The sequence below is a fragment of the Eriocheir sinensis genome, chromosome 16 (genome assembly GCF_024679095.1).
Source record: "Eriocheir sinensis breed Jianghai 21 chromosome 16, ASM2467909v1, whole genome shotgun sequence".
NCBI lineage: Eukaryota > Metazoa > Arthropoda > Malacostraca > Decapoda > Varunidae > Eriocheir > Eriocheir sinensis.
Genome location: NC_066524.1, coordinates 3,584,456 through 3,588,635, shown reverse-complemented (window position 1 = coordinate 3,588,635; position 4,180 = coordinate 3,584,456). Strand labels below are relative to the sequence as shown.

At 39.9% G+C, this 4,180-nt stretch overlaps 1 long non-coding RNA gene across 1 annotated transcript; it reads left to right on the top strand.

The window, feature by feature from the left end:
• The first annotated feature begins 1,690 nt into the window (after nt 1-1,690).
• Nucleotides 1,691-3,930, top strand: LOC126999191 (uncharacterized). The gene is made up of 3 exons (XR_007753136.1): nt 1,691-1,862; nt 2,704-2,765; nt 3,650-3,930. It is a non-coding gene; the product is annotated as an uncharacterized LOC126999191 (long non-coding RNA).
• Nucleotides 3,931-4,180: the final 250 nt, after the last annotated feature.

Sequence of the window (4,180 nt, the reverse complement as noted above, 5' to 3'; positions counted from 1 at the left end):
CTAATGTGATAGTGTTGTCTTTAAGTGATGTAATCGTGTTAGTGTGTTTGCGCGTCAAGACGAATTGGAGGCGTGTAATGATTTGAAAATCATCCTGAAATATCTGTGGACTGTGCTGACCGTGCTGAGATGAGTGGTTCGGCGAGGCGGACCTTAGAAACACCTACATGGCCATCACGACTGAAGTGGTGTTCGCCGACAGGTAGAATGCAGGTGGAACCTTCACAGACTGACAGAGATTCAGTGATAACAGACACTGGAGACCCTCCAAGCGATGGCTGGTGACCGCCTGCAACCATCCACAGGCTGTCACACAAGGAGCCCTGGGAGTCAGGGTTGCCAGATGGCCGATTTTCCGGCCAAATTAGTTAAATTTGACCGTGAACAGTGTTGTTTGGCCGTAGAGATCGGGGATTTTTACGGCCAAATTATTTGGCCGATTTTTGGTCGTTGTTTGGCTGAAATGCAGAAAAATAGCTGCTAAAAAATTCGTATCTTCCTCGACGTTGGGATGTTGACAGGCCTCCTGTCCGTCGCCATGGTAACCATACAGAAACCAAACCTGTACGGGTAGTCGGGTACCGCGGTACATGAAAGAGACACGTCACACACTTCCTTTAGTCTCCCTTCCCCGCTTCCGCCGTTCGAGTGTCGTGATAAGCAAGTGATTTTTTTTTTCTTTTGTAGACACATACCTTATTTGGAACGTCAACCATGGCCTCTGTGAAATCGTCGTGGAAAGAACGTTATGACAGTGGGAGAAAGTATAATCCTTCATGGGAAGAAAAGTTTGTATGGGTTACGAGGACAAGTGATGGGAGTGAGAATGCATTCTGCAAACTTTGTAAAACTACCCTTGCTCCCAGGGCCAGTCGTTTGGCAGAGCACGAAAAAAGCAAAGGACATGCAAGTAGAGTGAAAGCTGCGTCAGGTAGCAGGGGTCTGCGAGAAATGTTCTCTCCACAAGAGCGAAAAGAAGAGGAGAAGAAGCGAGTTGAACTAGAATTAGCTGTGGCTATTTCTTGCCATTGCAGTATGGCAAATGTTGACCATATTGGTGAGATAATCAGAAGAAATGGAAGAGGAAGTGAACTACAAAATATTCAGCTCCATCGTACCAAGTGTACTAAGCTTATTTCTAGAGTTGTCTCTCCCGCCTTGCTGGATGAGTTGAAAGAGGATGTGAAGGGTAAGAAATTCTCTGTCCTTGTTGATGAGGCAACAGATTTGGCAGTAAACAAGCATGTATGTGTTGTAATTAGATATTTCAGTGAGTCAAGATGCAAAATTGCCACAGAGTTTGTAGGGTTGGTGCCAGTTGTTGGTGCTACAGGCAATGATATATTCTTAGCACTGAACACTCTGCTTGAAAAGATCGGATTAACGCTGTCTGACTGTGTTGGATTTGCAAGTTATGGCGCGTCTTCAATGACAGGAAAACACAACTCTGTGTGGTTTATAACCATGTTGGGTCATGTACTCCGTCCGCGCATTTATTTTACATTTGTTTTGCGACGAAGTATTTTCTGCATATAATATTTTCGCATTTGGCAGAATTTACCTGAAATTTGGCAGGAAACTGAAAAAAATTGGCCGATTTGGCCGTGACTTTGGGTGAGATTTGGCCGTCAACTGCTGTCGGACATCTGGCAACCCTGCTGGGAGTAACCTTGCTGGAAGCCCCGCGGGCCGCAGTGTGTGGCTGGCGTTATACAGCCCCCAGCCATCGCCTGGAGGTCATCCAGTGTCTGTTATCACTCACCTTAGGTAGTCTGTGAAGGTCCAGTCATCACTGGTGCACGTGTATCTTACCTGTGATCAACACCGGCAGCCACAGACTCCTGCCCAATGAACGAACACAGGTTAGCCAATATTTTACCTCGCTAGACTTATCCTTTACAATATTCAACTCTTTAAACCTAACACACCTGTTAATCTTGTGATTGACTTCAACAAACGTTTCTCACCAACCTTACCAAACCCCCACACGCAGCCAACACATTGAGAACCAGGCTTTTGAACTGGAGCCACAGACTTAGGCCTCTTCCAGAACATCATCTGTGAGTATCTGAGTATCTGTGAGTAATACCTATTTGGGTCACTAGTGTCTGTTATTTCATTTTTACTTGACTAACCTCCCAGCAGCGATAAACCAAACCTAATCATATTAACCTAACCTGGGTAAATTTATCATTGACATATAGTTATTTCAACTTAATCTGTTATTTAAGATAGCCAGTTTTAACCAAATCAACTATCATTTAGAAAAGTTGATATTTTTAACCTAACTCAAATGTCAGAAGTGTCCTACAAAATTACCTTCCTTTGCTTATTTTTAGTAACCAAACCAAATCAATTTGACGTACCGGTAGCTCTTAAACCGAACTTGCTCTAGTACTCAAGCTTGCACACCATTAGATGCATGGTTTTTTTCCACATTTGAAATTAATTAGTTCACAGTATAATATGGCTTTTGTTAATTGAAGCTTCCTTTCTTATGAAGATTTAAAAGTGAATTTTATGATTATTTTTAGTCTTACTCCCAAATAGCTATAAAAGTCAATCAACAATGCTAAAATCTTTTTGAACAAAAAAAAATTGCAAATTGGTCCATGAGTCAAGAGTTTTGACTTCTGGACAAATATAGATATAGATATAGGGCAGGTACCAAAGCATTTCTAGTTGTAATGTATTTATTTGCAGTGATCGTGATGACATTGACAACAACGAGCAAGTCCTCCTAGACCTAGAGTGACCTCAAGCTGGTATTCGCCACATAACATTATTGTTTAATCATTTAGTTTTTGTCATCCAGCATCAAGCAATCATTCCCATGCAAGAATATAATGCACAATATAAACAACTTCAATTGTTAGAAAATAAAACAATGTTGCCATCCTATATAGTGTGAACTGTGCAGTAAATAACTCGTGTAATGCCTGTTATTCTATCACATACCTACTTCTGTCAATGCAATGTCTTTTAGTTCTTGCTTTGGGTATATTAATCAATTACTAATCCATTCTTATTTCTCCGGCTATCATTTCCTGTGTCGATACGTCAGTCAGTTCAGTACTTTTATTTTCTTAGCTTGTGCTTTGCAATTCTTTGCCAATTAAATCACTGGACACATTTTAATAAATATCACAGATTTAATTATCACATATCAGTCCCATAAGTTTATTTCAAATGCTCTTAAAACAACATCTGTCCATTCACAGTCCAGCTTAACCTGGTAGCAGCAACAGGCCAAATTTGTGGCTTTACCGTGTACCAGAGATGGGCCAAATTTTTGCCATGATATAACCCCCCCAAAATAGATGATGCATAAACTGATCACAAATACGTTGATATACATTATGAAATGGTTTGCGTGAGTGATGATTTTTTCTCATTTTTCTCGTTTGGAGGGGCCTTTAAGAAACATGATCCCTGCAGCTACCAGGTTAACCTCTTTTAGTATAGTACACTAATCAAGAAAAAAACATCCCAATTAATATATATATATATATATATATATATATATATATATATATATATATATATATATATATATATATATATATATATATATATATATATATATATATATATATATATATATATTTTTTTTTTATGTAGTTTATTTGAACTTGTACTCATGTTACAGGGCCAAACATGATGTGGAAGAAGAAATCAGTTGTCTCCATCAGTCGGGTTTGTGCCATGGCAGCTTTCTCCAGCTGTCCGGCAGAGGTCCAGTCCATGCCATGGAGAAATTCAGCCCCCAACAATGAGATGGCATGCCAGAGATGGATCCGCAGCTTCTCCTCCAATCAATCAATCCTTGCAATGCCCTTTCTCTTTTCTCTCCTTCTGTACCACCATGCTTACACATAACTGATCCAAGGTACTTAAACTCATTAACCTCCTCCATTTCTTCACCATTCAAAATTATTTTCCAATCTTTTTCACATTCAATGCCCACTCTATATTGGCATACAAAATCTACAACCTCCCTTCTACTCCGCTCACAAACCATCACTTTACTTTTGTTGACATTTACTTTCAACTTTCTCCTTTTACATACACTATCAAAAACACTGACCAAATTTTGTAAGTCACTTTCATTTTCTGCAATGAGCACCGTGTCATCAGCAAATAAGATTGAATTCATCACCCACTTCCTTCCCTCCCTCGG